Source organism: Mustelus asterias, chromosome 11 (assembly GCF_964213995.1).
Source record: "Mustelus asterias chromosome 11, sMusAst1.hap1.1, whole genome shotgun sequence".
NCBI classification, from domain to species: Eukaryota; Metazoa; Chordata; class Chondrichthyes; order Carcharhiniformes; family Triakidae; genus Mustelus; species Mustelus asterias.
The window spans coordinates 55,842,934-55,865,338 of NC_135811.1; the positions used below are offsets into that span (position 1 = coordinate 55,842,934).

Below are 22,405 nucleotides of genomic sequence, written 5' to 3' on the forward strand. Positions count from 1 at the left end.
AGGGTATTAAATGAGATAGATTTATTTGGAATCACGAGCTTTCGGAGCGCTGCTCCTTCACCAGGTTGGACTCCACTCACCTGATGAAGGTTCGTGATTCTAAATCAACCTGTTGGACTTTAACCTGGTGTTGTGAGACTTCTTACTGCGCCCACCCCAGTCCAACGCCGGCATCTCCACATCATTAAATGAGATGACTACAGAAATAGCGGAAGCATTCGTTTTGATCTTCCAGAATTCTCCAGATCCTAGCACAGTCCACATGGATTGGAAGGTAGTATGGAATGTATTAGCTACTATGTTATACCACAGAAGCTGATATATACCATGTTGTAAGTTAAAGTTGCCAGAATTCCAGATGACCACAGGCTGGTAGTGATTTGCCCCGAGGGTCGCCACACCTCAGGCGGGTTGAGAAGGTGGGGTCTTCATGAATAACCTCAGCCGGTATGGGAAGTGAACCCGCGCTGTTGGTGTCGCTCTGTATCACAAACCAGCCGTCCAGCCAACAGGGCTAACCGTATACAGCACACGGTATGGTATATATCAGACAGCCTAGTATACATAGTATACAGTATGGTATTTATCGGACAGCATGGTATACAGGATATATGGTAAATATCAGACAGCATGGTATACAGTATGGTATATACACACACATAAATAATATATCAAGCACTATGATGTGTAAGAGACAGCATGGTATACAGCACGCAGTATGGTAGACAGAGTACAGTGTGGTATTTTTCAGACATGTACATTCAGTATGAACATCACAAAGCATTTCTTCACCTTTAAAACCCAGCTGTGTTGGATCCTATTAACAGCATCAGCAATGTAGGATGCTCCCAGTGTGGCCTGATGAAATGGAAGTCTTTTCTCCAGCCCAGCTATAACCCACCCACATAAATATTAGTCAGAATTTCAAAATACATTGGAACCCCGTCTTTCAGAGTAAACTTTGCTTCAATTTCCATAAACGTGCTGAAAACACGTAATCCATCTTCCATAACTCTTCCTGACACGGTAGCAGAGTATTCCAAACTTTTATTCCTCAGATAATTGTGCGCGCAAGACCACAATTTTACAAAGGGAGATGAATAGAAAAATCGTGTTGGAAACCTCAGCTGTTTCAGGATATATAAAGCTCACAGCTAATCGAGCCAATCAAACCTTCAGAATGCAATAGGCACATTTAGCAGGTCCAATTCCATCAGACATTCTTGTGGAAGATGAGTTTACTGTTACTAATGCGCAGCATTGCCCTCATTAATGTGGCTGTTCTCCATTTCATTGCATCCATGACAACCAAAGGCTTTTAGAACAAGCAGTGAGGAAAAGGGTTCTTAACCTTCTTCACCTTCTTAACCTCACACTTGACCCACCCTGAGACCAGAAATTACCTTTCAAAGCCATCCATTCATCACAAGTGAAGTGTTGGCCGTGTTTAGGTTTCAAAATGACACTCGGAGCTGACTTTTTGTGTGTTGCCTATTGAACCTGAGCGTTCAGTTACAAATCACAAGTGTTTTGTTGTCCTTGCTGCGGAGTCCCCTCAACCAGTTACTTATCAGATATGAGCCATACAGACATTACAACGCAAAGGAAGGAGGAACTTGCATTAATTACAGAGCCTTTCGCAACCTCAGGATGTTCCAAATGGATTTACAGTCAATTCCTGAAGTTTAGTTATGATTGTGATGTCGGAAGCAGCGGTAACCAACTTGCACACAGCACTGTCCCACAAATGGCAAGGTGGTAAATGACCAGTCAAGCCATTTCTAAGTGATAATTAAAGTAAGATCTGGGGAAATCTGAAACAAAAACAGAAAATGCTGGAAAATCTCAGCAGCTCTGGCAGCGTGTGTGGAGAGAGAAGCAGAAATGTTTTGTGGAATGTCTTCGCTCAAGCATGACCCCTAATCTCCCTGCCATTTTAACTCAGCATCTTGCTCCCATGTCCACATGTCCATCCTTGGCCTGCTGCAATGTTCCAGTGAAGCCCAATACAAACTGGAGGAACAGCAGCTCATCCTCTGATTCAGCACGTTTCAGCCTGAGGGACTCAACGTTGAGTTCAACAACTTCAGACCCTGAATTCTCTCCTCCATCTTGTCCCCTTTTTTAAATCAAATTTTTGTTGTCCCAATGCCCCCTCTTCCCCCACAGAGCCATCTGTCACTTGTTCTTCAGTCTTGCTTTCACAGATGCTGACCCTTGTTCTGATATTAACACATGCTGCTCTCTTACCTCGATGCCACTATCAGTACCTCCTTTAGTCTTTAACACCACCATTAACATTCCCTTTTTCTTGTTCAATGACATTTTGGTCAATTTTCTCCTAGCTCATACCTATTCCTGACCTATTTTGCTTCACCCCCTCTTAAACAGCATAAAATCCATTACATTTCTGCATCCTCATACAAAATATTGGCTCTATTCTCTCTCCACAGATGCTGCCAGACCTGCTGAGATTTTCCAGCATTTTCTGTTTTTAGTGATGCTGGTTGGAGTATAGATTTCGGGCAGAACACTGGGGAGGGTTCCTTTTCTCATCCTCGAAATAGTGCCAAAGGAGCTTAATCTTCGGCTGAAAGGGGTATCGATTTAATGTCTCGCCTGAGAGATGCACTTCCCTTCCACAGTGCAACAGTCCCCCGGTACCATGTTGCTGCGTCAGCCCAGATTCTGTGCCCAAGTCGCAGACTGGAACTTGAACCCACAACTTTCTGACTCAGAGCAGAGCCACTCAGCCTTGACTGACATTTCGAAAAAGAACAAGAAGTGGGCAGCACCATAGAATCATAGAATAGAATCATAGAATCCCTAGTGCAGGAGACGGCCATTGGGCCCATCGAGCCTGCACTGACCACAATCCCACCTAGGTCCTATCCCATAACCCCACACATCCACCCTGTAAACCCCCCTGACACTAAGGGTCAATTTAGCTTGGCCAATCAACCTAACATGCACATCTTTGGATGTGCAGGCCCAGCTCATAGACAAGGTTCAAAGGTCACCCTAGCTTCAGCAAAGTGGACAGACAGAATCACTGGGGCAACCAGCTGTGTGGCTTTTATGTCTTCTGTTCCCATAAATGAGAAATAATCACATTTTAGACACAAAATGCTGGAGTTTATTCAAGTGTATTTCTTGCTGTTGCCCATGTGGCTGGTGGATTGGTACACTGTGACTTGGCACATGACTTCATTGTGACAGTGAATGTGACACCCCAGGATATATATTCACATTGCAATTAGCTCATAGCTCTTTATGAATAACAGTAAAATATCACAATGTTAAAATTCAGATCTTAAAAAGAGCAGACAGTACTCCGAGGTGTGAACACTCTGTCGAGGACACATATCTGGACTGAATTGTAGAAGAGATTGAAAATTAAGTCTTGAAGAAAGTCCTCAATGTTGATACAAGCTGTGAAGTGTGTGCCCCACACAGACTACCTGCTGAAGGCTTGGGACTGATTAACCACAGTAAGGAACAAGAATGTGGAACAAAAACCTGAGGGTGGGATTTTCCACTCACTCCACAGCATGTTTCACAGAGGCCAGAGTTGAGATCTCCTGGTCTCGCCTCTGTCATTGGGGTTTCCTGTACTAATCAACCCCCCCATCGCCAAGAAACCCACGGTGAGGACTCGCCAACTGTGGAACCGGGAGATCTCGCCATCGTGAACAGCCGGAAAGTTCCGGACTCTTAATGAATTTTGGTCGCAACGTGGTGCCACTCCCACACCATATCGCTGGCAAATGAAATTATGGCTGTTTCCTCTGTTCCTGACAGGTAAAGAGCACCTAGAATCATCCATGAAAACCATACTGTCTTTACAAAGGTGCTTACATGACCTTTGGTATTAAAAGAAGCAACATAGCAGAGGGAAATAGCCAGACTCTAGGGCTAAGGGGAGGTGATGACCTATTGGTATTAATCCAAAACTCAGATCTGGGGACCCGGGTTCAAATCCCGCCAGGGCAGATGGTGGAATTTGAATTCAATAACAAATATCTGGAATTAAGAATCTACTGATGACCATGAAACCATTGTCGATTGTGAGAAAAACCCATCTGGTTCACTAATGTCCTTTAGGGAAGGAAATCCACCGTCCTTACCTGGTCTGGCCTACACGTGACTCCAGAGCCAGAGCAATTGGGTGACTCTCAACTGCCCTCCTACAGCAACTTGGGATGGGCAAAGGGCTCTGTATTGGGACCTCTGCTGTTTGTGATTTATATAAATGATCTGGAAGAAGGTGTAACTGGGGTGATCAGTAAGTTTGCGGACGACACGAAAATGGCTGGACTTGCAGATAGTGAGGAACATTGTCAGAGGCTACAGAAGGACATAGATAGGCTGGAAATTTGGGCAAAGAAATGGCAGATGGAGTTCAATCCAGATAAATGCAAGTGATGCATTTTGGTAGAATTAACGTAGCGGGGAGCTATACGATAAATGGCAGAACCATAAAGGGTGTAGATACGCAGAGGGACCTGGGTGTGCAAGTCTACAGATCCTTGAAGCTGACGTCACAGGTGGAGAAGGTAGTGAATAAGGCATATGGCATGCTTGCCTTTATAGGACGGGGCATAGAGTATAAAAGTTGGGGTCTGATGTTGCAGTTGTATAGAACGTTGGTTCGGCTGCATTTGGAATACTGCGCCCAGTTCTGGTCGCCACACTACCAGAAGGACGTGGAGGCTTTAGAGAGAGTGCAGAGGAGGTTTACCAGGATGTTGCCTGGTATGGAAGGGCTTAGTTATGAGGAGAGATTGGGTAAACTGGGGTTGTTCTCACTGGAAAGACGGAGGATGAGGGGTGACCTAATAGAGGTGTATAAAATTATGAAAGGCATAGATAGGGTGAACGGTGGGAAGCTTTTTCCCAGGTCGGTGGTGACGTTCACGAGGGGTCATAGGTTCAAGGTGAGGTGGGGGGAGGTTTAACACAGATATCAGAAGGACGTATTTTACACAGAGGGTGGTGGGGGCCTGGAATGCGCTGCCGGGCAAGGTGATGGAGGCGGACACACTGGGAACGTTTAAGACTTATCTAGATAGCCACATGAACGGAGTGGGAATGGAGGGATACAAAAGAATGGTCTAGTTTGGGCCAGGGAGCGGCGCGGGCTTGGAGGGCCGAAGGACCTGTTTCTGTGCTGTATTGTTCTTTGTTCTAGCCAGCAACACCCATGTCCCACAAATGAATAAAGAAAAAGTACATAGCAGCAGACATGCTGCAATTTTTAAGTTTATTTATTAGTGTCACAAGTAGGCTTACATTAACACTGCAATGAAGTTACTGTGAAAATCCCCTAATCGCCACACTCCGGCACCTATTCGGGTACACTGAAGAAGAATTTAGCTTGGCCAATGCACCTAACCAGCATGTCCTTTGGACTGTGGGAGGAAACTGGAGCATCCGGAGTAAACCCACGCCGATACGGGGAGAATGTGGAGACTCCACACAAATAGGTGCCATGTGTAACCTATGAATGGTGCGGAAATTAATAGTCTTGAGTTTGACTTGGTGCTTAACCTGCAAACCCAATACAGAGCAGCAATCGCCAATGTAGTAGAACTATATCAGATACAAGCCTCAGGAAGGCATGAGGCTGAGGAGTGACCTGACGGTGATTGTGTGGGATGGCCAGCACATTCTTTCAAAGGCCAAAAGTAGCATAATCTTAAATCAATGCGTGCAGGTAAAAGCTAGTGGGTTACAGTTACAGAGTGAAAGGAATGCAACATAGAATTAGTAAAAACAAGAAAAATAGACTCAGCCCACAAGGGGTCACAATATGCTTCATTGGAATGCATCTCCTGCACAGTTTAATAATAACTGTGAGGAGTCTTGGATGAAGCAGCCTTTCAGAGATCTTTCACAATGTATGTGAGTCACATGAATTGCCAGTCTTCTTCCTCCACCTTCTCGGAGTTCAGAGCTCCAGTCAAAAACTAAAAGACGTGAGAAACCTGCACGTCAGCCTGACTCACAGGAATTCCAATCAACCACGCTCATCCTTTGACATCAAATCTCATACCTTGTGACATGGGCGGCTGATGTCGATGTATTGCTGTCAGGATCAGATCGGGTAATTTTGTACTATATATGAATAAGACTCTCAAAAGACGGGGCAAATGCAATTTGAAAGTTAGCTCACTGCCTCTGCAATGAAGGTGAGGCATTAACTGGCTGCACTGACACAGTACAGGATAATTACAGATAGTGAAGGCTTTCCAGCTCCTGTAAATCTGTCCATCCAGAAAGACCCATATGGGCCCCACATTACAACATGGTTTTAAGTAACCTCAGACGCTTAATCGGTGTGAAGGTAAACTTCCTAAATTTGGAATTTATCAGTTCAAACTTGTCTCCTCTTGTTCTCTTCTCCCAATTTAGTTTGAAGAAATGTTAAAGATCCTTCTTTTTAACCAGATTATGTACCTCCGTCAAGTAATTTCTCAGCCTCATGCCTTCCTGAGACTTGTATCCGATATAGTTCTACCACATTGGCGATTGCTGCTCTGTATTGGGTTGGCAGGTTAAGCAGCAAGTCAAACTCAGACTCCACAGTATTACAGCTTCCTACCTATTAATTTCCGCACCATTTATAGGTTACACATGGCACCCATTGTTCTTCCCTATGTGGAGGACTTTACATTTGTCTGTGTTGAATTATATCCCCCCTTGTTATGTCCAATTGTGTTTTTCCAACATATTTAGCAATTTCTCCAATTAGACACTGACTTGCTATTGTCTACTAATCTGACCAAGTTTCTTGAGATTCTCAATCTAAGGTGTTCATGCAAACTAGAAACAATGGTTGTTCCAACATCATCCACTGTGCTATCCCATTAAGTACCTCCTCCGACTCTGATATAACTCCTTCAGCAAGTACTCATAGTTTTCTACTCTTGCAGGCAATATTTTGTCCATTCCTAACATTTGCATAGGTTTGCGTTTTGCATGCATTACTTTGTCAAATGCTTTTGAAAGTCCAGTACTCTGATGTTGTAGCATTTACCAAAGCCAAGTTAGGCTGTCACATCTTAAAGAAGTCTGAGAGATTGGGCAGGTGGGGCGCTCCCTTCCAGAAGCCACAATGACTGCATTTTATTTGGTTACTTTTGCACAGATAATCTTCAAGTTAACTCCTCACAAACGATTCGATCATTCCACATGGTATTGAAGGGGAATAATGGGTTTTTACTTGCATTACTTTTTGTCACCCTTTTGGGTGTCAGCACCATGTTAACTTCCAATCTATTGGTGCTTTTCCAATGACTCCCTCATAGAAATCAGTAATGCCTGACAACCCTCCTCCCAGTCTCTCAGCTCGCTGAGAGAAATGTTGTCCTGTTATATAAGAGCAGGCCATTCAGCCCCTCGAGCCTGCTCCACCATTACTGCGGAATGATTTCTGTTTAGCAATTTCAGTCCATCACATTTGTATCCAAGTCATTTATTTTGTTGAGATATTTCTGTTTGCAAACCGCCTGTTAATCAAATCTTCCTTTGTGATTACTTGAACTTCCTTTGTGACTACTTGAAGGAAGTAATGATAGAATCCCTACAGAGCAGAAGGAGGCCATTCAGCCCATCGAGCCTGCACTGACAACAATCCCACCCAGGACCTATCCCCCTAACCTCACATATTTCCCCTACTAATCCCCTTGACACTAAGGGGCAATTTAGCATGGCCAATCAACCTAACCTGCACATCTTTGGATTGTGGGAGGAAACCAGAGCACCCGGGGGAAACCCACGCAGACACGTGGAGAATGTGCAAACTCCTCACAGACAGTGACCCAAGCCGGGAATTAAACTCCAGTCCCTGGCGCTGTGAGGCAGCAGTGCTAACCACTGTGCCACCGTGCCGCCCTCAATCATTTAGAACATTTGCACGCCATGGCAATGGGAGGTGTTTGGATTCCTGCGATATGTATCAGATGTATTCAGAGATGAAGTGGGTCAGAATTTGGGATGAAATGCGTGATGAGCTAACATGAGCCAATCACTAAAGCATTAAACTGAGCCACCAACCCACGGGAAGATATTACCATTTCTTCCAGACATCTTTTTATTCTTTTTGTGGGATTTGGACATTGCTGACAAGGCCAGCATTCCTTCAGGGAAGGAAATCTGCCATCCTTACCTGGTCTGGCCTACATGTGACTTCAGAACCACAGCAATATGATTGACTTTTAACTGCCCTCTGAAATGACCTAGCAAGCCACTCAGTTCAAGGACAATTAGGGATGGGCAATAAATGCTGACGCTGCCAGTGACACCCATATAGTGTAAAAGAATAGAAAAAAGCAACACTACATGTGTTCATTCATAGATGGCATTACTCATGATGAGTCAGACGATATAGTCAGGAATTATGTGAGGACTACTGGGGAACATATGCAAGACATATAGCGTGTAGGAAAGACATATCTTGGAAAGGGTACTGTGGGCTATTGTGCAAGATAGACTGTTTTAAATAACATGCCACATTTATTGTTTCTGTGTAGTATTCTACCTGTAAATAATTTTAGTCAGAGTGGGTAAATAGAGTGCTGTTTTCCACTTGCCAATAGAGGGAGGTGAATGTAGTAGGTGTCCCATAATCTCCAGTGGCCATCATTGCAGTGGTGGACCATTATTAATCAAGGGGTATGCTATCTAACTGGCAGTACAGATAAAGGTGTCGACTGGAGTCCACTGCAGACTCAGTCACGTCATAAGCACAAGGCAGAATTCTTCAGAGAAAACCCAGAACATAACACCACTGTCCTGCAAACATCTTCTGCGTGTCAGTTTACAATCTCTCAAGATCCATGGGTTAACTGGCACTCCGCTGCAGTTTTGACGGAATCATCTTAAAAGTAACAACTTGCCAATGCGCACTTTTTAAAATTCCTCATTTCACTCAAGTGCATGAAGCAGAGATTTAAGAGTGTCCGTGAGGCATTTTCCAGCCATAAACCGAAAATACATTAAAATTAAAATAAAAGCCAAATACAGCAGATGCTAGAAATCTGAAATAAGAGAGAAAATGCTGGAAAAGCTCTGAAGAGTCATGTGGACTTGAAACATTAACTCTGCTTCTCTCTCTGCAGAGAGGTTTTCCAACACTTTCTGTTTTTATATGTTACAACTCTTACATCCAGAGTGCATTTCCTAAAAGTCCTCACTTAATTCTGGCCACAATTTAACGTATCCTCTGACACCCCATGAGCAATGCCACTGGAGATCAGATAGCGCCAAAAAAAAAAATCTATGAATGAACACTTTTACAATTAAACCAGGCTGCCTTATCTGCACACTATTTTATAAATATTTTTTTACACCTCTACTTGACACTCATCCAGTTATCAATAAAAGCTTCCCCAGAAAACATGAAATTGAATCACTAACATCTATGCATGCCAACTATGAGTTGTTCTTGTTTTAGATGTCATTATTGGTTCCACAAACTTCATCTTTCCCTCATCCATTCTGCTGGGAGCTTGTGTGTGGAGATCAGTTTGCACTCACTTATCAATGACACCATATTCGATTCACACCACAAAGCACTATGTCATTTTCCTTTCCGGCCCATTCAGTGCCCACAGTTTGGAAATAGCACTTTCGCCAGCCTGCCACAAAGAGGTCGCTGCCACCTCTGTACTGCCCACCATGCTTCACTTAAAACAAAACAACACAACTTAGTTTAAGTTTATTTATTAGTGTCACAAGTAGGTTTATATTAACACTGCAATGAAGTTACTATGAAAATTTCCCAGTCGCCATACTTGGGCGCCTGTTTGGGTGCAAAGGGAGAATTTCGCACGGTCAATGCACCTTTAGGGGTGGCATGGCGGCACAGTGGTTAGCACTGCTGCCTCACACCGCCAGGGACCCGGGTTCGATTCCTGGCTTGGGTCATTGTGTGTCTACGTGTGTTTCCTCCCGGCGTTCCGGTTTCCCCCCACAGTCCAAAGATGTGCAGGTTAGGTTGATTGGTTATGCTAAATTGCCCTCTAGTGTAAGGAGATTAGTAGGATAAATAAGTAGGGTTATGGGGATAGGGCCTGGGTGGGATTGTGGTCGGTGCAGACTTCACGGGCTGAATGGCCTCCTTCTGCACCGTAGAGTTTCTATGGATTCTAACCAGCACATCTTTCAGACTGTAGGAGGAAACCGGAGCACTGGGAGGAGATTCAGAGAAGTCTAATATGATTCAGTGAAAATGCCATTTAATTCAGTCATGAGGAAGTGTTTAGTGTGAGGCCAGTAAAGACAACCTCACTGCTGGAATGAACAAGCTGTGTACAACAACTTGCATTTGTATAGCTCCTATCATGTAATGCAACATCTCGAGCTACATCATATAGAAGAATCGAGAAGCATTAGAGTCAGGAAATAAATGGAGTCAGTGGTAAAGGATTTAGCAGAGAGGCTGAGTGAGCAAAGGCTGAGGTGAGACACAGGAGCAAATCAGTAAAGAATTTCAGAGGGAGAGAGAAATGTGGGAGGAGAGAGAGAGAAAAAGAGAGAAAGGAGGGAAGAGGGAGGGCATAGAGAGAGAGAGAGAGAGAGAGAGGGGTGGGAGGGAAGGAACAAGGGAGGGAGATGGGGACAAGCCAAGAACAGTGAGTCTAAAGGGAAAGATGAAATGAACAAGAAAGGACAATTAAAAAGGAATTTTTTTGAAGACCTCTGCAGATGTAGGAGGGAAGTGAAAAGGTGAAGGAGGTATTTTACAAATAAAGTATATTTTTGCACAAAAAAGTGAGGGTTCAGAGCAAGTACCTTCCCTTAAAGACAAAGGGTTGGACTAACAAATCCAGAATCTCCTCGATGTCAAGATCTGATTTGATTTATTGTCACATGTACTGGGATAAAGTGAAAAGTATTGTTTCTTGCAAACTATACAGGCAAAGCATACCATTCATAGATTACATAGGGGAGAAGGGATGGAGAGGGTGCAGAATGTAACCAGAGTAAAAGGCAGAATTAGAGGCTATGCTGGGGACTGCTTGCAAGAAGTCGCCACACTCCGCCATTTTGAATTTAATACTTGGCCCCCAGATCGGGGACATATCAGATATTAAACTGATAAAAACAGAAACTACACTTGATCTTAGCCAAAAGGCTAAGAAGCGATAGAGGCCTCAAGGGGAAGATGAAAAGATAAACTTTTCAACATAGAGAAAGTTTTATACTGCAGAAAAGAAGAGTAAAAAGCGTAAGGTGAAACTAAATAATTAGCAAAGCAAAGAGAGGACATGAAAATTTTGGCAAGCCAAATTAAGGCAAACCCAAAGTTTTTTGTTCTAAATGCACAAAGGGGCAAGAGGATAAGTGAATAAAGAAAAGGATTTATTCGGGAACATTAGGGCAACACATGTGGAGGTGGAGGATGTTGGATTGGATCTTCATGAAAACACTGGGCGGGATTTTCCAGTTCTTCCCGCCAGCGGGATCTTCCGGTCCTGCCAAAGGTGCCCCGGCAATGGGATGGGCGATGCATGCAAACTGCTGGAGACATCGGCGGGACTGGAAGATCCAGCCGGCGGCCAATGGCAAGTCGCCTCTGCCACCGGAAAGCACGCCGAGGGGTGAGGGCCAGAAAATCCTGCCCATTACATCGGTTTCCAATAAAAGAGAGACAATAAAAACCACTGCCAGGGAGCAGTGCCAAACATTAGATGAAATGAATACAATTATTTTTCCTTGTAGTTTCCCCAGGTGCCTATCCCCACACTCCTTTGAACTGAACCTCACTTTCCACTATTCCACCCCATGTGCCTAGTCCACTGATATCTACCAGCACTCTGCAGCCTCCTTCATTATCAGCTGCACAGCCAATTTTTGCATCATCTTCAACCTTCTCAATCATCACTCCTACTTTCCTGTCTAACTCAGTGATATAAACCACAAAAAGCAAGGGCCATTGCACTGAGCGCTGTGGAAGGAATCCCACAAGAAACAACTCTTCCAGTCACAAAAACACACACCGACCATTACCCCTTGCTTCCTGTCTCTAAAGAGAGAGGAAGTATTAAGGGATTTAACATCTTTGAAAGTGAATACATCCCCAGGCTCAGACAAAATGTATCCTAGGCTGCTGGGGGAAGCAATAGCGGAGACTCTGACCATCATTTTCCAATCTTTTCGGAATGAATATGTGGTGTCAAAGGACTGGAGGATAGCTACCTTGTTTCCACTATTTAAAAAGGGAGAAAGGGATGGACCAAGTATTGAAGACCAGTCAATCTAACCTCAGCAGTGGGAAACTTATTCAAAAACATTCTGAGGGACAGGATAAATATTCACTTAGGAAGACACGGATTAATCAAAGACAGCACAGATTTGTTAAGGGAATGTTATGTCCAAGGAACATTGAATTTTTTTTGAGGACTTAGCAGGGACAGTCATGCATTTAAGACCATAAGATATAGGATCAGAACCAGGCCATTCAATCATGGCTTTTAACTTTGATAAGTTTCTCAAACCCATTCTCCCGCTTTTTCCCCATAGCCCTTGATCCCTTTACCGATTCCTTTACCAATCAAGAGCCTATCTATCTGTCTTAAATGCACTAAATGACCTGAATTGCACAGATTTATTTGATATCAGATTATATGGATATTAGCAAGGTTTTTGGTAAAGTTCCACATGACGGACGAGTCACAAAGTTAAAATCCCAGGACCTCCAAGGCAAAGTGGCACGTTGGATCCAAGATTAGTTTAGAGGCAGGAAGCAATGGGTAATGGTCGGTGTGTGTTTTTGTGACTGGAAGAGTTGTTTCTTGTGGGATTCCTTCCACAGCGCTCAGTGCAATGGCCCTTGCTTTTTGTGGTTTACATCACTGAGTTAGACAGGAATGTAGGAGTGATGATTGAGAAGATCGAAGATGATGCAAAAATTGGCTGTGCAGCTGATAATGAAGGAGGCTGCAGAGTGCTGGTAGATATCAGTGGACTAGGCACATGGGGTGGAATAGTGGAAAGTGAGGTTCAGTTCAGAGGAGTGTGGGGGTAGGCATCTGGGGAAACTACAAAGAAAAATAATTCACAATAAATGGCAGGATATTGGGACGTGTGGAAGAGCAGAAGGACCTTGGAGTGCATGTTCACAGATCCCCGAGGGTGGACAGATAGCTGGACAAGGTAGTCAATAAAGCATACGCAATGCCTGTCTTCACAAAGCAAGTCACAGAAGGTAAGAGCAGGGCGTTACACTGTAATAGAGAAGTCAGGCCACAGTTGGAAGTATTGTGTACAAAATAATATAAAAGCAAAACACTGCGGATGTTGGAATCGGAAACAAAAACAGAAAATGCTGGAAAATCCCAACAGGGTCATCCAGACTCTCAACGTTGGCTCTATTCTCTCTCCACAGATGCTGTCAGACCTGCTTAGATTTTCCAGTATTTTCTGTTTCTGAGTACTGTGTATTGTTCTGGTCACCACACTTATCGGAAAGATGTGCTTGCACGGAAGGTACAGAGGAGTTTTAAAGTCATAGACTGGAACTTTAACACTTTGCCCGCCACAGAATTGGCGCAGGCGAGGGTCCGATAACAGAAATCTCCGTTGACCTAAGGCGGGAATTTCCGGTCTCGTCCAAGCGAGGCCATAAAATGCCACCCATAGAGATTTTTAGACCCTTTGGCCCATCTTTCTGCACTAGCCATCAAACATCTATCTAATCCAGTGGTTCCCAACTATTTTCACATCAGGTCACACCTTTATACTATAAAAAATGTTGAGAAACATCTCCTATATTTTCCAACTGCCCTCTCTAAAACATACTAAAAACATGTCAAAACACCTTTTGATATAGTTTTCATTAGTTTAAAAAGTTTACAATGATTTATTACCATTTGCATGTCAAATACAATACTGGAACTGGTTTCTCCTTGACTTACCTTTATTGGTTTCTGTTTCTTCCCTCTGTCTTCTTCCCAGAATGGGAAGTTTTTTTTTTACTTCTCCCTGTCTTCTCTCTTGTTTTTGTGCGACCTCTCCCTGACTCCCGCGCTTTTCCAGGCTTGTGTGTCCTTTTTGTGTTTTTGTGTAGGCGCATTTGGCCTTTGTCATCAACTCTGTGGTCAGCATCTCCGATTCCCAAAGAACCTGGGATCTCCTGTGCATGTGTCAGCGAGGAAAGGGCCGCACATGCACAGTTTGGAAAGTTTTGTGTTGCTAATCCAAACTGTACATGCGCTGGCTGGGAAATGGCCACACATGCGTGGTTCTGATATTTTACACCAGTTAGGCCCTTACACACGGGCCTAACCAACGTAAAAAATTCAAACCGCTTGGGAGGCCCAAGGTTCATCAGGACTTGGTGATGTCAACTACGCAGCCGAAAACAAAGATTAGATTTTGTTTATTTACATTAATGTGGAATCATTTTTAATCTTACTTTGTGGCTCACTTGTGGGGCCTTCACGGCACACAGCTCTGAGCTAATGCTATTTTCCAGCACTTGGTCCATAGCCTTGTACACTGCGGCGCTTCAAGTGCTCATCTAAATACTTCTTAAATGTTCTGAGGGTTCCCATCTCTTCCATCCTTTCAGGTAGTGAGTTCCAGATTCCTACCACCCTCTGGGTGAAAAAGATCTTGCTCAAATCCCCTCCTGCCCTTACCTTAACTATACCCCTCCTGGATATTGACCATTTGGCTAAGGGGAAAGGTTTAGGAGGATAATGCCTGCAGTGGAGAATTTTAGTTATCGGGAAAGACTGGATGATAGAATCCCTATAGTGCAGAAGGAGGCCATTCGGCCCATCGAGACTGTACCGATCACAGATCCACCCAGGCCCTATCCCCATAACCCCACAGATTTACCCTGCTAATCCCCCTAACACTAGGGTCAATTTACCATGGCCAATCCACCTAACCCGCACATCTTTGGACTGTGGGAGGAAACCTGAGCACTCGGAGGAAACCCACACAGACACGGGAAGAATGTGCAAACTCCACACAGACAGTGACCCGCGGCTAGAATTGAATCCGGGTCCCTGGTGCTGTGAGGCAGCAGTGCTAACCGCTGTGAGGCAGCAGTGCTAACCACTGTGCCACCGCACCGCCAGGGTTGTTGTCTTTGAAAGAGAGGAAGTTGAGAGGAGACCTAATTGAAGTATATGAAATTATGAGGGGTGTAGATGGAGTGGATAGGAAGGACCTTGGTTGAAGGGTTCATTAACTGGGGCCATAGGTTCAGTGTGCAAGAGGTTTCGGAAGGGATTCAAAGGGAATTCTTCTCACCCAGAGGCTGGCGGGAGCTGGAACTCACTGCCTGAAAGGGTGGTATAGGCAGAAAACTGCCTAACATTTAAGAAGTACTTGGATATGCACATTAAGCGCCATAACCTACCAACCAAAAGCTAGAACATGGGATTAGGCTGGACGACTAATTGTTGGGCTGGCACAGACACAATGGCTGAATGGCCAGCTTCCATCCTGCAAACATCTCTGAAATCTCTCAAATGTAGCCTGAGCAATTGTGATCTTTCAATCAACATTACTCAGAAAAAAAACTCTGTTCATTATCTCAGTGCTCTTTGTAGGATCTTCTGGGGCACAAATTAACCATCAGGCTTCCCTACATTAAAACAGGAACAACATTTGCATTTCATTGGTCGTAAAGTGCTTTGGGCATCATGAGGTCTCGAAAAGCAGCGTTACATAAATGCAAGTCTTTCCACTATATTTTTTTCCCTCTGTTCCATCTACAGTAGCTTGGCTATTTGATAAAGTCTGTACAAGGCCAATTGAAATTGTAGACAGAATGGAGACAGAATGGGGAACACATCACTCGCACCTGGGCCCAGGAGACGTGGTTTTCAGGTCATTGGAATGAATTGAAGGGAAGAGAAACACCTTCGTTGAAGACTTGCACGTGAGGAAGAGCAGCTGCTGGCAAATATTTTCTCTCATTAGCTTGACGGGAAACATGGAAAATGCTACACCAGGTGTGTGGTGGGATCCGTAGGGATTATCAAAACGCCATGAGAACTGTGGCTACAGGGAGACATTATGACTGCTGAATTGTACACAGGATAACTGGAGGCTCCATGTTAAAGCAATATCATGGAACCTGATCTACCCTTTTGCAAAACAACAATGAAAAGATTGAGAGTTGAAAAATCAATTTTGTCTAACAAGGCTGTGCGCTATGACACTATATAATTTCAGCTTTAAAATCCAAGTTTATTCATTTGTGGGACATCGGCATTGCTGGCTGGCCAGCATTTATTGCCCATCCCGAGTGCAAAACGTTCCTAACTTACGAGTCGAGAGCACAATCGCCCCATGCTGAACTGTTCCCAGTCTAGAGTCCTGAGTCTCTCCTTCAACATCTAAAGCGGGTGCAATATTTTGGCAACAATCAATGACTCTGGAATATGCCAAGCACTTCCCATATCTTGGCAGCCATCTCTCTCAAAAGGCCACCACTGATGAGGAGATCCAACGCTGCACAGCTGAGCCTTCTGCAAACGACAGCAGTGAGCTACAACAAAGACCGCTGCAACTCAACAAAAGTCCTTGTGTACAGAGCAATTGTCGTCACTGCACTCCTGAACTGCAGGGAGACCTGGAGTGCGCATTAGCGACATGTACACATGCAATGACTTCAATCAGGCCACTGAGGTTGGCCTATTGAAATATGAACTCTCTGATTAAGGAGTCAATCGATGAGCCAATCAGGGAGTCTTTTCCATGTATTTAACCGCGAGTGTCAGTTCCTCTGGGACTCCCGAAGGTAGACTGCTGACTGATAACACTCTGTGTACTGCTGTTGGAATTGTAAATAAAGAGATTTTGGTGAAGGGACTTCTGCCCTCCAAAGACTTATTACAGCATGTACTACAGAAATTCCACCAGCAATGCATCTTCCCCCACCCACCTCCCCCACCCAAATCAATACAATGAACACCTGACAAATGCTAATGTCCTTCCTGAAGCTAATTCCACAAGCACTCAGGCAAAACTCCTGCAAAATCAACCACGATGGACTGGCCAAAAGCCCTCTCCCCAGCCAGCCTCTGTTTTCTCAACTCTCAGATGGCCAACGTTCCAGGAGAGGATAAAGAAAACACTTCAAAGACACTCTAAAGCCCTCCCTGAAGCATGGCAGCATTGACATTAATGACTGGGAGGAGCTTTCTCCCAATCATTCAAAATGATGACCACTGTCCATCTAGCTGCATCACTCTTTGGGTCACACCATCTTAATGATGAGGCAGTGTGGTGGCAGAGAAGGAAAGAATAGGGAGAAAGCCTTGCTCTCCCGATATCCTTCCCCATGTGACCAACGATCTGTGGGTCAAGAATCAGCCTGTTCAGTCACATGAAGACTCATGGCAGAAGCTCCCAACCCTGCCTAGACATTGGTTTTAAAAGAAATAGCTAATATTGTGTGAATCTCTTCTATTCATCACATCCATGTTGGGAGTTGGGGAGGGGAAATATCAGTGCGAGGCTTGTTCTTTTTATACTTCAGTAGCTAGCCTCTTAAAGGAACATTCTCCGGGGGAGGAGTCATGTGACACATTGGTCCAATCAGAGAGCGAGTTAAGGACTCACTGGATGTGTTGGAGCTTGTCCCAGCTGTTGGACCTTCTGAGCCGAATATGGAAAGACTGGTTAAATCACTCTGTAAATAGTTGCTTATAGTTGTAATAAATCATTGTATTTTAAGTTAGCTAGTGGAGCCAACCCTTTAAGTTATTACAGTACCCATATCCTCTAGTTCCACACACACAGTTAAGTAACTAAGTAGTTTTCATCTATGCCATTCCTTCAAGTCAACAAGGGTTTATAAAAGGGAAATTGTATTTGACAAGGTTGTTAGGGGTTTTTAAGGATGCAACTAAGAGGGGAAGGAAAGAGGAACCAGTAGATGTGCACTTGGATTTCCATAAGGCATTCGATCAGGTGCCACACAAATGGTTGATACACAAGAGCTAATGAAGTTGGGATAATATATTAGCATGATAGAGGACTGATCTACAGACAGGAAGCAGAAAGTAGGGATAATTGAGGAATTCTCAAGTTGACAGGTCATGGCTAGTGGAGTGAGGCAAGGAGTGCTGGGGTCACGGCTATTTACATTCGATATTAATGACTGAGACAAAGAGACAGAGAGCAATTAAGTTTTCTGACAATACAAATCCAGGGGGAAATGTAAGACGTGAGGAGGTCACAAGGATGCTGCAAGGAGATGTACCAGGTTAAATGAATCATAGAATCCCACAGTGCAAAAGGGGGCCATTCTGCCCGTCGAGTCTGCACCAACTCTCTATGACAGAGTATCTTATCCAGGTCCTTTTCCCCACTCTATCCCTATAACCGCACATATTTACTATGGCTAATCCCTCTAACCCACACATCTTTGGACACTAAAGAGCAACATTGCATTAGCAATCCAACTAACATAAGTTTAAGTTTATTTATTAGTGTCACAAGTAGGCTTACATCAACACTGTAATGAAGTTTCTGTGAAAATCCCCCAGTCGCCACACTCCGGCACCTGTTCGGGTACACAGAGAGAATTTAGCATGGCCAATGCACCTAAACTGCACATCATTGGACACTAAGGGGCAATTTAGCATGGCCAACCCATCTGACCTGCAAATCTTTGGTCTGTGGGAGGAAAGTGGAGCACCTGGAGGAAACCCACGCAGACATGGGGAGAAGGTGCAGACTCCACAGAGACACAGTCAGCTGAAGTCGGAATTGAACCCGGGTCCCTGGCGCAGTGAGACAGCAGTGCTAACCACTGTGCCACCGTGCCAAATGGGTAACAAGGTTGCAGATGGAGTATAATGTGGGGAAGTGTGAGGTTATTCACTTTGCTGGGAAGGATAGAAACACTGAATAATGTTTACAAGGCGTGAAACTTATAAATGTTGATGTTCAGAGGGACATGAGTGTGTTTGTACAAGGAACACAGGAACTTAGCAAGCACCTAGGAAGACAAATGGCATGTTGGTCTTTATTGTAAGTGGATTGGAGTGAAAGAAAAAGGAAGTATTGCTGCAATTGTACAGGGCTTTAATAAGACCACAACTGGAGTAATCAGCATAGTCTTGGTCTCCAGATTTAAGGAAGGGTACATTTGCATTGGAGGCAGTACAGCAAGATTCATTATATTGGTCCCTGGGATGAGAGTGTTGCCTTATGATGAGAGGGTGAGTAAGTTGATATACTTACGAGTTTAGATGAATGAAAGGCAATCTCATTGAAACATCGGGGCTGGATAGGGTAGACAGTGAGAGGCAACACAGAAGATAAAGTCTCAGGATAAGCTGCTCATAATTAGGAAGGAGTTGAGGAGAGACTTCCTCACTCAAAATCTTTGGAATTCTCTGCCCTAGTTATATTTGTGGCTGAGATAGGCAGATTTTTGATCTTTCTGCCAACCAGGAATATGGGGAGCGAGTGGGAAAGCTATGATCTTATTGAAAGATGGAGTAGATTCAAATGTTATAATGTAACCATGATAACATTGGAATTTTTTGTAATGTAACCATGATAACATTGGATATAATGTAACTAATGATAACATGCTATGAGGATCAGGTGACCTGGTAAACAATGTAACCAATGGCAAAATGACATAGTGGTCAGCTGACCCGGTATAAATAGAAAGTAGATGGGAATTGTGGAGAGTTTGTGTGGCCCAGGGCGTGACCCCAAGTGTTGGAGTAATGAAGTTTCTTCACTAAACCTTTTTCTTTGATTTACTTTGTGAAGTTAGTTCTTTTATTGCTTGCAACTGAAGTAGCCTGACTGCTGGATGATCATCAAGAAGCCATGTGACCTACTCCTGCTCCTATTTCTCATGTACCTATGTTCTTATATTCAATAACCTAACATTTCAATTGCCTTTTGCCCATTAGTACAAATGATGAGTTTTAAAATATTCTCCAAGTTATCTCAAGCTATGCGGCTATGTTCACCTGGTTATCATTTCACTAAATGAATATCTCTTGGATATTCTTTGCTTTCCACAAATCTTCCTTCACTCCCACAATTGTTTCAGAATATCCGAAGCTCAGGCAACGTCACTGTGCATTTGAACCCAAAGCCTCAAACATGCCTCAATAGTCAGCTTATCGGCAAGATGAGGATGGAAGGTTGGCTTCACCAAGGCCAAGCCTCACCAAGACTCTGCGATTCTAGCAAAATAGTCCAGAGCAAGGGGCATCTTAAAGTCACAGCCCGGTCATTCAGGAGGGAAATTCAGAAAGCATTTCTTCATACAGCAGGAAGTGGAGCTCTCCCTTGGAAATGCTGTAAAAGCTGAGGGTCATTAAAAGCTTTCAAGAAGCAGATGAATAGACTTTTGTTGGGTAAAGCTGATCAAGGAACATGGATCAATAGGGTAAATAGAGTTAGCACATCAATCAATCATGATTGAATGAATCATAGAATCCTACAGTGCAGAAGGAGGCCATTCAGCCCATCGAGTCTGCACCAACCACAATCCCACCCAGGCCCGATCCCCATAACCCCATGCATTTATCCTAGATAGTGTTAGGGGGACTAAGGGGCAATTTAGCATGGCCAGTCCACGTAACCCGCACATCTTCGGACTGTGGGAGGAAGCCGGAGCACCCAGAGGAAACCCATGCAGATGTGGGGAGATTGTGCAAAGAGACAGTGACTCAAGGCGGGAATCAAACCCAGGTCCCTGGCACTGTGAGGCAGTGCTAACCACTGTGCCACCGTGCCACCCCAAATGGTAGAACAGGCTTGCGAGGCTGAACAGCCTACACCTCTGTTGCTCGGTCACCCTCCTAATCTCTCTCCCCATGACTGAGTGTAATTTCCTTACCTTCTGGAAAGCATCCTGGGTGCTTTTCTGTGCTGAAGGTGCTATTTAAATGCAACTTATTTTCCTGTCGCATACCTGACCTGTTCAACAAACAACAGGCAGCCAATCAGGTGCACCTCGTTTGGCCAGAGCACCCGACTGAGACAATGCCAAAGTGTAAATGTCAGCAGACCCATTCCAAATCTGATCAGTACATGCACAAAACTGAACTACTTGCGAGGAAGCACAAAGTGCAAAATTACAATGGGAATAGTGGGGATCGAGATGGCATCCACTGTGAGGCACAGTGGTTAGCACTGCTGCCTCACACCACTGGGGACTCGGGTTCAATTCCGGCCTTCGGTGACTATGTGGAGTTTGCATGTTCTCCCAATGTCTACATTGGTTTCCTCCAGGTGCTCCTGTTTCCTCCCACAATCCAAAGATGTGCAGGTTAGGTGAACTGGCCATGTTAAATTGTCCCTTGTTGTGTCGGTTAGATGGATTAGCCATGGTAAAATGTGCAGGATCAAAGTAAAAGTTAAAAGTTTATTTATTAGTCACAAGTAAGGCTTACATTAACACTGCAATGAAATTCCTCTAGTCGCCACAGTCCAGCGCCTGTTCGGGTCAATGCACCTAACCAGCATGTCTTTCAGAAGGTAGGAGGAAACCGGAGCACCCGGAGAAAACCCATGCAGACATGGGGAGAATGTGCAGACTCCACACAGACAGTCAACCAAGCCGGGAATCGAACCCAGGTCCCTGGCGCTGTGAAGCAGCAGTGCTGCCCACTGTGCTACCGTGCTGCCCCAGATTACGGGGATAGCATGGGGAGAGAGCTTGGGTAAGAGAGTCGGTGTAGACTCAATGGGTCGAATGGCCTCCTTCTGCATTGCATTATATCTATGATTCTATGATTCATTCATCATGTGTGGAATTAAAGAACCAATTCACAAGAGGATATGAAGTCAGGCTAAATATTCAACCTGTGATGAGGAGAAAGTATCTCCACTCAGTTGGCAGTCAATAAAGTGTTACCACAGGTGGACCTTGGTCTATGTGGTACACTGGTGGAAAATTGCTGTTCTTAATGCTAATAATGTCCATTCAGTGCCTACCTATTTTCTATCAATAGTGTTGGAATTTATATTAAATGGGACAAGTTTTCCAGAACATTCAATAACTACTAACCTTAGCCATCAAATCTCGAGGAACAGTAATGGATAACACATGCCGTGTCGATTACATCCTGCAAATTCTACACAGATACCTGAGACAATAAATAATGGGCACAGGTCCATCAAACCTCGCTGGGAAACTCTGATCAAATAAACAAAAGGCCATTGGTTTTAACGGCGGGATAACTGGGAGCGGAGGCTCATCAAGGTGAGAATCATAGAAGAATCAGAGAACCATAGAATCTCTACAGTACAGAAGCAGGCCATTTGGCCCATCAAGCCTGCATCAACTACAATCCCACCCAGGCCTTATCCCCATAAACCCACGTATTTACACTGCTAATCCTCCTGACACTAAGTGGCATGGCCAATCAATCTAACCTGCACATCTTTGGAG

At 44.3% G+C, this 22,405-nt stretch overlaps 1 protein-coding gene and 1 pseudogene across 1 annotated transcript in view; both read right to left on the reverse strand.

Annotated features, from left to right (window-relative positions):
* ank3b (ankyrin 3b) overlaps positions 1–22,405 on the reverse strand; it is a 310,337-nt gene that overhangs the window by 258,843 nt on the left and 29,089 nt on the right. The window lies entirely within an intron of this gene.
* Positions 10,973–11,152, reverse strand: LOC144501058 (U2 spliceosomal RNA; annotated as a pseudogene).